This window comes from Anomaloglossus baeobatrachus, chromosome 9 (assembly GCF_048569485.1).
Source record: "Anomaloglossus baeobatrachus isolate aAnoBae1 chromosome 9, aAnoBae1.hap1, whole genome shotgun sequence".
Taxonomy (NCBI): Eukaryota; Metazoa; Chordata; class Amphibia; order Anura; family Aromobatidae; genus Anomaloglossus; species Anomaloglossus baeobatrachus.
The window spans coordinates 47,939,901-47,951,684 of record NC_134361.1 but is presented as its reverse complement, the minus strand read 5'-3'; the positions used below and the strand labels follow the sequence as shown (position 1 = coordinate 47,951,684).

General features: G+C 52.4%; 1 protein-coding gene across 1 annotated transcript in view; it reads left to right on the top strand.

The window, feature by feature from the left end:
- Nucleotides 1-354: 354 nt before the first annotated feature.
- Nucleotides 355-11,784, top strand: part of CLASRP (CLK4 associating serine/arginine rich protein) — a 123,863-nt gene continuing 112,433 nt past the window's right edge. Inside the window, 1 exon segment of the mRNA XM_075324858.1 lies at nucleotides 355-479. The gene's annotated coding sequence lies outside the window, so the exon portion shown is untranslated.

Sequence of the window (11,784 nt, the reverse complement as noted above, 5' to 3'; positions counted from 1 at the left end):
CCTTATAATCATAATGATTTCTTATGGTTTTCCAATGTGTCCATAAAAATATTGTCTGTGACTTTCTGTCCAAAAAAAGTAAAAAAAATCAAGTTGGCAACTTTAGGTATAACCCATATATTATAGTTATTACTGTCCAATTACTAAAGGCATTTTGGTCTTCGGAAAAATGGCAGCCTCAACCTCTAGGAATTGTAGACACAGTCACGTGGTTCTTTTTGACCAATGGACGTGTGTATCTAGTGACGAAGGCGTGGCTTATTCTTGAAGGCTGTCATGGTGCCCACGCCTGCGTACTAATGTGCATTGGGGGCGTGCAGGGAATGACGTCACTCTGTGGGCATGAACCCCGCCCACATTCGCCCTCACTGAATCCGGGAGTAGCTTTGCGGCAGTCGCACCGTTTCCGGTCTGTAGGAGAAGGGACCTGGTGAGGAGGGATCTGTAGGGAGCGGCGTTCTGGGCTCGCTGTGTCCCGTGTAAGTGGGGGATACTTGGTGCTGCTGCAGGGGGTGGGTGCTGCTGACTATAACGGCAGGGGCGGCTGCCACCACCGGCCAGGGCCTGCCAGCTGCTCCCATGACAGCTGTGGGCAGCATGGAGTCTGCAGGAGCGGAGGTGCACGGGCTGTGTCCTTAGTGACATCAGTACTAAATAAATTCGTGTTTATTTCCTGTGGTTACATTATAAACCTTCCCCCCGTGCAGCATTCAGGATTGGTAATAATAATAAATAATAATAATTGGTGCAACCCCTTTATGTGCACCTGACAGCACAGCCCGGGGGTGAAGGACTGGGCGTTATATTGAACCCGTGCATCCACCCTGATTGCTGCCTATGCAGTGTATTCTAAAAGTGGTTGTCCACTACTTTATATCAGTTATGTAGGGACAGAGAGCCTAATTCCAGTGATCTGTCCCTTACTGTGCTGTTTGGTACAATCCCTGCTTTCTCTACTGCAGATCTAGCAGTCTTCTGAATGCTGAGCCCTATACCCACATCACTGGCAGCTTTCTGTATACACTGTGCATAGGCAGAAAGCTGTCAATTGGAGGCTCATGAATATGGAGAACTACAGCTGTGTACTTTTATCAACGTTACAGCAATCAGCTCGGTGACACACCGCTGGAATCAGGGTCACCGTCTCCACATAATGCTGCTCTCTGATTAAGAGGCAAAAACCTGCTGACAGTTTCACCCTGTCAGCAGGATATCACCCCCCAAATCTGTTTATATGCACTTGCAGCTCTGGAAGACAAGTCCTACAATACCTTTCCCTAGACAGTCCGATCCTCTCCTCCTTTTCCTGAAGTCTCACACTAGGGAGGCCGTCAGTCAATGAGGAGGAGGCCGGGAATAGAGCTGGAGTGACGGAGGCTTCAGATCTACAAATAGCTCTTCAGGCTCATTTGCATATCACTTCAAACACTGATTTCTCAGTGATGGAGGAGCGAAGCGGCCATGTAAAGATATTGCTGGACTTGTCTTTGAGAGATCTATAGGCACATATAAAGAGTTTAGGGGCAGAAATCCTGCTGATAGATTCCCTTTAAGCTTATCTTTAAGGTACTAAGTCGGTCGCTCAACCTTATGGATATGGAAAACATTCAAGTAAATGGGGCCCTATAGAAGCTTCATGCCCGGCCGGTGGTCACAGCTCTTGGATTTTACAAAAGTAACAGTAGAGAATGCTAAAAAAAAAAATAGTATCTGTTAAATTCCCCTGCGCTTTACTTTTTACATTAATGACATATGGTCGGGGACTATCCATTAGGGTAGGACACGTGCAGGCATCCTGCCACGTATCGGCTGACACTGCCTAATCAGCGCCGCACACCATCCAGTGCGAAAGTGAGCGCTGCTCGGCCCCCCAGGAGTGTTTTTATGTATTTTTGGTAACTTTTTTTTTATTTTTAATTTTGTGGTTATATGCCGATATTGTTTGCTCCCTGGTCTAGTGATGAGTTGTCCATGGTGACTGCTGTGATGGTAACAGGGTGCACTTATTGAACGTGCCACATTATGGGAAGGATTCGATATTAACATGATGGTTTGTGTTTGAGTTTTAGGCTAGTTTCACACGTGCGTTGGGCGAAATCCGCTGGGTCCGTTGCTGCGTCTTTTTTGAATCATCCGTTATTTTTGTGGTGTCAACGGATACGTTATTTCACAGGACTCCATTAGCTGATTCCTGGGAAATAATGGACCCGTTGCATCCGTTTGGCGTCCGTTAGGCGTCCGTCTAACGGAATGCGTCGGCTGTTTTTTTTCGTTTTGTTTTTTTTTCATTCTGGGCATGCTCAGTAGAAATTAGCGGAATCGAGCAGCGGATTCCGTTGTAAAACACTTTGGAACGGAATCCGCTACCATAGGGAGCCATTATAAATTTTAACGGAAGCAACGGAATCCGCTGCTCGGCGTCATTTTGACGCAAGCAATTAACGTTACATGCTGCGTTCGTCCCGCTCGGCGGAAGCAATGCAGCGTCGGCAAGCGGAAGCAACGCAGGTACTTTTGGCACAATCCGTCGTCTATACAAGTCTATGGGAAACAGCGGAATCCATTAACGGATTCCACTGTTTTCCAAAAGGGCGGATTGCGACTGAAGGAAAACAACGCAAGTGTGAAAGTACCCTTAGGTGTTTTGTTCATCTGACAGCAGAAATTTATTTATTAGTTTTTTATTTTTAGCTTCAGAGTTCTGTTTCCTCCCATGGTGAAAAAACAGCTTTATGGGTGCATGCCCACAATCAGTGTTTGCAGCATTTTGGATGTAGCGTGTTTTTTGCTGCATCCAAAACGCTGCGTTGTACAGCACAAGAACAGTGGAATGGATTTCTAGAAATCCTGTGCCCACTGAAAGTTTACAGTCTGCAGCAAACACTGACCTGCGGTGTCCCAAATCGCAGCATGTCAATTTTTCTTTATCGTTCCTATGGGAGACCCAGACCATGGGTGTTTAGCTTCTGCCTCCGGAGGACACACAAAGTACTACACTTAAAAGTGTAGCTCCTCCCTCTGAGCTTATACACCCCCTGGAGAACCAGATCTAGCCAGTTTATCGCTTTGTGTTCAGGAGGCATACATCCACACATGCATTCTCATCTGATTTTTTGATTTTTGGAAAGAGTTTGAAGAAAAGCGGGTCCAAGTCTGGACCCCCGGCATGTCCCTTCTCACCCCACTGTGTCGGCGGTGTTGTTAAGGTTGATTTCCAAGGCTGGAGCCTTACATGCCGCGCTCCTTCACCATCCCTCCTGGGCTCTGGCTTGAAGTGGGAGCCAGCACGGTCTCCATGCTTGGCAGGAGACCGGTCTCCATCCGCAGCCCTTCAGGACCCTGCTGGACCGGAGCACTCATCCCCAGGGACTTGGAACCCTGCGTCTCAGCAAGCTAAGTACCTGAGACGTTTATATATTGGGGGTCCCTGTACTTTATTGTTGGGGGAAGAGTGTGCTGAGTGTGTTTTATGACATTTCCGGCGAGTTCTCTGGCTGTCGCCTGAGAACCGCGCCGATGGTGCCTGCGCGCCGGCCGCGCCGCTCAAATTTAGGCCCCGGCTTCGCCGGAGGCCTAGTTTCGGTTTCACTGCCCTCGCATGTCACTCATGCAGAGGGACAGGCTCGGCTCCGCCTGGCGGCCGTTCTGGATACTCCCCACTGCTGGGGCGTCCCTGCTCCACGGCAGGTCTCTATAGCCCTCCAGTTCCCGCTCCTCAGAGCAAGTCCCGCCCCCTCTCTTCGCTCCGGCGGCCATTTTCTCAGCGTTCTCTCTGCAAGCGCTGGTCTGCAGCATCTCTGCTGAGTAGCTGTGCTTGGGGGTCCGGGCTTCGGGATCTGGAGGGCACACAACACCGCTCCAGCGGTCTGGTAAGCCACAACCGGTCTCCGGTTGTGGACCTCTGATTATACTCTCTGGGGTTCATTCTCTGGCAGAGCCCCCACTCCAGCAGCATGTCTCACACGAGGAGCAAGGCTCCAAAGCTGTATTCAGTATGCACTGCATGTAGGCTCCTGCTGCCTGAACCGAGCATATTCCCACATTGTGATGCCTGCTGTAACCTGACGATGCCTCAGCCTGGAGTCTCACCCCCAGTGGTCTCTCAGGCTGCCCCTGTTCCTGTGGCTCAACCCCCGGCTTGGGTAGAATCCTTTTCTAGGTCTATCTCCCAGTCTTTTGCTGACTCCATGTGACTTCTGTCCAGGACTTTGCTGAACATGCATCAGCCCCCTTCACAGGGTGCCTTTACTACTAAGGGTCCCTTAGGACCGGAGCTCACAGAGGATTCATCATCAGGGCCCAGACCCCGTCCTCCTAAGAGGAGACACAGGGTTTCCTCTCCTACCTTGTCCCGCGGCTCTGATTCAGGAGCTGACTCGCAGGACGAGGAGGATGCCCTTACGGGGGCCTCGGAGGTTAACTCCATGTGCCCCATTGATCTGTCCGAAAGTGACTCAGATGTTAGTGACTTGATTGCTTCCATTAATTCTGTACTGGATCTCAATCCACCAGTATCAGAGGAGCAACCCTCTCTGGCAGAAAAGCACCAGTTTACCTCGCCTAAGAGAGTAAAGAGTGTGTTCTTTAACCACTCCAGTTTTCAGGCCGCTGTGACCAAGCCCAGGGCCTGTCCTGACAAACGCTTCCCAAAGCGTGGTTCTGATGACCGCTTTCCCTTTCCACCTGAGGTGGTCAAGGAGTGGGCTCATTCACCAAAGGTAGATCCTCCGGTGTCTAGACTCTCAGCCCGGACCGTTGTGTCGGTGGCTGATGGCACCTCTCTTAAGGATTCCACTGACCGCCAGATTGACCTTCTGGCCAAATCTGTGTATGAAGCGGCGGGGGCTTCGTTCTCCCCGACTTTTGCAGCAATGTGGGCCCTCAAAGCCATCTCTGCTTCTCTAGAGGAGATGCATTCCTTCGCCAGGGAATCTATGCCCGAAATGGTTACCTTAACTTCCCAAGCTTCAGCTTTTTCATCCTATGCCATGTCTGCCATGCTGGAGGCTTCTCACCGCACTGCGGTGGCTTCGGCTAATTCCCTCGCTATCCGCAGGATCTTGTGGCTTCGAGAGTGGAAGGCAGATGCTTCTTCAAAGAAGTACCTTGCTGGGCTCCCTTTTGCTGGGTCCCGGCTGTTCGGTGAACAGCTGGATGAAATTATTAAGGAAGCTACTGGCGGGAAGAGTACTTCCATGCCACAAACCAAAACCAGGAAACCTGTCCAGGGCAGGAATCAGTCGAGGTTTCGTTCCTTTCCTTCCTCCAACTGGTCCTCCTCTAAGCCCTCGGCCTCGTCCACTAACTCAGCCAAGGACCAGAAATCCAACTGGCGCCCAAAAGCGCGTCCACAAAAGACAGCAGGAGGTGCTGCCACCAAGGCAGCCTCCTCGTGACTATCTGTCCGCGCCAGCAACGTCCTTAGTCGGTGGCAGGCTCTCCCACTTTGGCGACGCGTGGTTTCAACACGTCCCCGATCAGTGGGTGAGGGACATCATCTCCCACGGCTACAGGATAGAATTCTCTTCCAGCCCGCCAAACAGATTTTTTCTCTCAACTCCCCCCTGCTCCAAGGCCGCCGCCGCCTTCTCACAGGCCGTGGCGTCCTTGCAGGCCAACGGAGTAATTGTACCGGTTCCCGCCCGGGAACGGTTCAGAGGTTTCTACTCAAATCTCTTCCTAGTCCCCAAAAAGTACGGTTCCTTCCGGCCCATCCTGGATCTCAAGCTTCTCAACAAGCATGTTCAGGTGCGGCATTTTCGCATGGAGTCTCTGCGATCAGTCGTTGCCTCAATGACCCAAGGGGATTTCCTGGCATCCATCGACATCAGAGATGTCTATCTGCATGTGCCAATTGCAGTTTCACACCAGCGTTGGCTACGTTTTGCAATCGGAGAGGAACATTTCCAATTCGTGGCTCTCCCCTTCGGGTTGGCCACAGCTCCTCGGGTATTCACCAAGGTCATGGCAGCAGTGATTGCGGTCCTGCACCTACAGGGGTTGGCAGTGATCCCTTACCTGGACGACCTTCTGGTAAAGGCTTCATCCAGTGTGGACTGTCAGCGGAGTGTCTCGCTCACTCTCGCCACTCTAGCCCAATTCGGGTGGCTTGTCAATCTTCCCAAGTCCACTCTGACTCCGACCCAGAGTCTCACGTACCTAGGGATGCAGTTCGAGACTTTGCCGGCACTTGTGAAGTTGCCCTTAGTCAAACAGCAGTCCCTCCAACTGGCGGTGCGCTCTCTGCTGAGGCCCCGCCGTTATTCCCTCAGGCGCCTGATGCAGGTGCTGGGTCAGATGGTGGCGTCAATGGAGGCTGTTCCCTTTGCCCAGTTCCATCTGCGTCCCCTGCAGCTGGACATTCTCCGCTGCTGGGACAAGCGGCCTTCCGCCTTGAACAGGTTAGTGGCTCTGTCGCCACAGACCAGGAGCTCTCTTCAGTGGTGGCTTCGGCCCCTCTCTCTGTCCCAGGGGCGCTCCTTTCTGGCCCCGTCCTGGGTGATCCTCACCACGGATGCCAGTCTATCCGGCTGGGGAGCGGTATGTCTCCACCACCGAGCGCAGGGCACTTGGACTCCGTCCGAGTCAGCCCTCTCGATCAATGTGCTGGAAACCAGAGCTGTGCTTCTGGTTCTCCTAGCTTTTCACCATCTGCTGTCGGGCAGGCACATCCGAGTCCAGTCGGACAACGCGACAGCGGTTGCCTACATCAATCACCAAGGCGGGACACGCAGCCGCCTGGTAATGTTGGAGGTACAACGCATCCTTCAATGGGCGGAGGACTCCAAGTCCACCATATCTGCAGTCCACATCCCAGGCGTGGAAAACTGGGAGGCAGATTATCTCAGCCGTCAAACCGTGGACAGCGGCGAGTGGTCCCTGCACCCGGCAGTTTTTCAGTCAATTTGCCGCAAATGGGGCACTCCGGACGTGGACCTAATGGCATCCCGTCACAACAACAAAGTTCCCGTTTACGTGGCTCGCTCCCGCGATCCTCAGGCATTCGCCGCGGACGCTCTGGTCCAAGACTGGTCCCAGTTTCATCTGTCCTACGTGTTTCCCCCTCTAGCTCTCTTGCCCAGAGTCCTGCGCGAGATCAGAATGGAGGGCCGTCGAGTCATTCTCATTGCTCCGGACTGGCCCAGGCGAGCTTGGTACCCAGACCTGCTCCATCTGTCCGTAGAGGTGCCGTGGCATCTTCCGGACCGTCCAGACCTTCTCTCACAAGGTCCGTTTTTCCGCCTGAATTCTGCGGCTCTCAAATTGACGGCGTGGCTCTTGAGTCCTGGATCTTGACGGCTTCTGGTATCCCTCCTGAAGTCATCTCCACTATGACTCGGGCCCGTAAGTCTTCCTCCGCCAAGATCTATCACAGGACTTGGAAAATTTTCCTGTCCTGGTGTCGCTCTTCCGGCCATTCTCCTTGACCATTCTCCTTGCCGACCCTTCTGTCTTTTCTACAGTCCGGTCTGCAGCTGGGACTGTCCCTCAACTCTCTCAAGGGACAAGTCTCGGCTCTGTCAGTGCTGTTCCAGCGACGTCTCGCCCGGCTGGCTCAGGTCCGCACCTTCATGCAGGGCGCGTCTCACATCATTCCGCCTTACCGGCGGCCCTTGGATCCCTGGGACCTCAATTTGGTTCTCACGGTTTTGCAGAAACCCCCCTTTGAGCCTCTTAGGGAGGTTTCTTTGTTTCGGCTTTCACAGAAAGTGGTCTTTCTAGTGGCCATAACTTCCCTCCAGGAGAGTCTCCGATTTGGTTGCGCTCTCTTCGGAGTCACCTTTTTTGGTTTTTCATCAAGACAAGGTGGTTCTTCGTCCGACTCCGGACTTTCTTCCTAAGGTGGTCTCTCCTTTCCACCTTAACCAGGACATTACCCTATCTTCCTTTTGTCCGGCTCCTGTTCATCGCTTTGAAAAAGCGTTGCATACTCTAGATCTGGTGCGTGCTCTCCGGATCTATCTGTCTCGCACCGCTGCTCTTAGGCGGTGCACTTCTCTTTTTGTGCTAACCACTGGTCGGCGCAAGGGCCTCTCTGCTTCTAAGCCGACCTTAGCCCGTTGGATTAGGTCGACCATTTCGGACGCCTACAAGTGTTCTCAGGTGCCTCCCCCGCCGGGGATCAAGGCACACTCGACCAGAGCTGTCGGTGCCTCTTGGGCTTTCAGGCACCAGGCTACGGCTCAACAAGTCTGTCAGGCTGCCACTTGGACTAGTCTGCACACCTTTTCGAAGCACTACCAAGTGCATGCTCATGCTTCGGCAGATGCGAGCTTGGGCAGACGCATCCTTCAGGTGGCTGTCTCCCATTTGTGAAGTTAGGTTCTGCCTACTTCTTAGTTTTTCTGTTTATTTCCCACCAATGGACTGCTTTGAGACGTCCCATGGTCTGGGTCTCCCATAGGAACGATAAAGAAAAAGAGAATTTTGTTTACTTACCGTAAATTCTTTTTCTTATAGTTTCGTATTGGGAGACCCAGCACCCTCCCTGTTGGCAATTTCTTGTTCCGCGTGTTTTCACCGGCTGTTGTCGTGGACAGAGTCTCCGGTTGTTCCGGTTTTTGCTCTGTTTTTACTTGTCGGTGGCTATTCTCCTTCAGCTTTTTCACTAAACTGGCTAGATCTGGTTCTCCAGGGGGTGTATAAGCTCAGAGGGAGGAGCTACACTTTTAAGTGTAGTACTTTGTGTGTCCACCGGAGGCAGTAGCTATACACCCATGGTCTGGGTCTCCCAATACGGAACTATAAGAAAAAGAATTTACGGTAAGTAAACAAAATTCTCTTTTTTGTGGGTGTCTTGCCCTGTGGTCATCAGCCTGCCCCCACATATATCCACTGGATCAGCCACAATCTCTTCACTTCACTCAAAGATTCCAAACGTTTTGTGACAGAACGCCTGGTATGAAACCCGTGTTATTACACCTTTTTATAATCTGCATGGGTATATTCCTGTTTGATATGTATATCCCCTTTGGACCTATTACATACCACATGCAAATTCCCTATAAGGTCATGGGGGCGGAGCCTCTCCCCTGAAGAGTCATAATGGCCTATTCCTTTACCTGCCACTCCTGTCTTGATTGACATAGCAGAGGTCAGAATATGTCATGGTGGCATCTAACCCATGTGGCCAGGACAGTATAGCTGGCACTATTGCTCATGTGCCAGACCTGCTATGCAATGATGAGTAATAGTGATACTGATACTGAATAGTGGTGAGCGAGCACTACCATGCTCGGGTGCTCATTACTCGTAACTAGTGATGATTGGGCACTACCATGCTCAGGTGCTCAGTACTCGTAACTAGTGATGATTGGGCACTATCATGCTCAGGGGCTCAGTACTCGTAACTAGTGATGAGCGGGCACTACCATGCTCAGGGGCTCAGTACTCGTAACTAGTGATGTGCGGGCACTACCATCCTCGGGTGCTCTGTACTTGTAGCTAGTGATGAGCGGGCACTACCATGCTCAGGTGCCAGTTACTCGTAACTAGTGATGTGCGGGCACTACCATGCTTGGGTGCTTGGTACTCGTAACTAGTGATGAGCGGGCACTACCATGCTCGGGTGCTCGGTACTTGTAACTAGTGATGAGCGGGCACTACCATGCTCGGGTGCTCGGTACTCGTAACTAGTGATGAGAGGGCACCACCATGCTCGGGTGCTCGGTACTCGTAACTAGTGATGAGCGGGCACTACCATGCTCGGGTGCTCGGTACTTGTAACTAGTGATGAGCGGGCACTATCATGCTCGGTACTCGTAACTAGTGATGAGCGGGCACTACCATGCTTGGGTGCTCGGTACTTGTAACTAGTGATGAGCGGGCACTACCATGCTCGGGTGCTCGGTACTTGTAACTAGTGATGAGCGGGCACTACCATGCTCGGGTGCTCGGTACTTGTAACTAGTGATGAGCGGGCACTGCCATGCTCAGGTGCTTAGTACTCGTAACTAGTGATGAGCGGGCACTACCATGCTCAGGTGCTTAGTACTCGTAACTAGTGATGTGCGGGCACTACCATGCTCGGGGGCTCTGTACTTGTAGCTAGCGGGCACTACCATGCTCGGGTGCTAGTACTCGTAACTAGTGATGAGCGGGCACCACCATGCTCGGGTGCTCGGTACTCGTAACTAGTGATGAGCGAGCACTACCATGCTCGGGTGCTCGCTACTTGTAACTAGTGATGAGCGGGCACTACCATGCTCAGGTGCTCGGTACTCGTAACTAGTGATGAGCGGGCACTACCATGCTCAGGTGCTTAGTACTCGTAACTAGTGATGAGCGGGCACTACCATGCTCAGGTGCTTAGTACTCGTAACTAGTGATGAGTGAGCACTACCATGCTCAGGTGCTCAGTACTCGTAACTAGTGATGAGCGGGCACTACCGTGCTCAGTACTCGTAACTAGTGATGAGTGGGCACTACCATGCTCGGGTGCTCAGTACTGGTAACTAGTGATGAGCGGGCACTACCATGCTCGGGTGCTCAGTACTCGTAACTAGTGATGAGCGGGCACTACCATGCTCGGGTGCTCGGTACTTGTAACTAGTGATGAGCGGGCACTACCATGCTCGGGTGCTCGGTACTCGTAACTAGTGATGAGAGGGCACCACCATGCTCGGGTGCTCGGTACTCGTAACTAGTGATGAGCGGGCACTACCATGCTCGGGTGCTCGGTACTTGTAACTAGTGATGAGCGGGCACTATCATGCTCGGTACTCGTAACTAGTGATGAGCGGGCACTACCATGCTTGGGTGCTCGGTACTTGTAACTAGTGATGAGCGGGCACTACCATGCTCGGGTGCTCGGTACTTGTAACTAGTGATGAGCGGGCACTACCATGCTCGGGTGCTCGGTACTTGTAACTAGTGATGAGCGGGCACTGCCATGCTCAGGTGCTTAGTACTCGTAACTAGTGATGAGCGGGCACTACCATGCTCAGGTGCTTAGTACTCGTAACTAGTGATGTGCGGGCACTACCATGCTCGGGGGCTCTGTACTTGTAGCTAGCGGGCACTACCATGCTCGGGTGCTAGTACTCGTAACTAGTGATGAGCGGGCACCACCATGCTCGGGTGCTCGGTACTCGTAACTAGTGATGAGCGAGCACTACCATGCTCGGGTGCTCGCTACTTGTAACTAGTGATGAGCGGGCACTACCATGCTCAGGTGCTCGGTACTCGTAACTAGTGATGAGCGGGCACTACCATGCTCAGGTGCTTAGTACTCGTAACTAGTGATGAGCGGGCACTACCATGCTCAGGTGCTTAGTACTCGTAACTAGTGATGAGTGAGCACTACCATGCTCAGGTGCTCAGTACTCGTAACTAGAGATGAGCGGGCACTACCGTGCTCAGTACTCGTAACTAGTGATGAGTGGGCACTACCATGCTCGGGTGCTCAGTACTGGTAACTAGTGATGAGCGGGCACTACCATGCTCGGGTGCTCAGTACTCGTAACTAGTGATGAGCGGGCACTACCATGCTCGGGTGCTCAGTACTCGTAACTAGTGATGAGCGGGCACTACCATGCTCGGGTGCTCAGTACTCGTAACTAGTGATGAGCGGGCACTACCATGCTCGGGTGCTCGGTACTCGTAACTAGTGATGAGAGGGCACCACCATGCTCGGGTGCTCAGTACTCGTAACTAGTGATGAGCGGGCACTACCATGCTCGGGTGCTCAGTACTCGTAACTAGTGATGAGCGGGCACTACCATGCTCGGGTGCTCAGTACTCGTAACTAGTGATGAGCGGGCACTACCATGCTCAGGTGCTCAG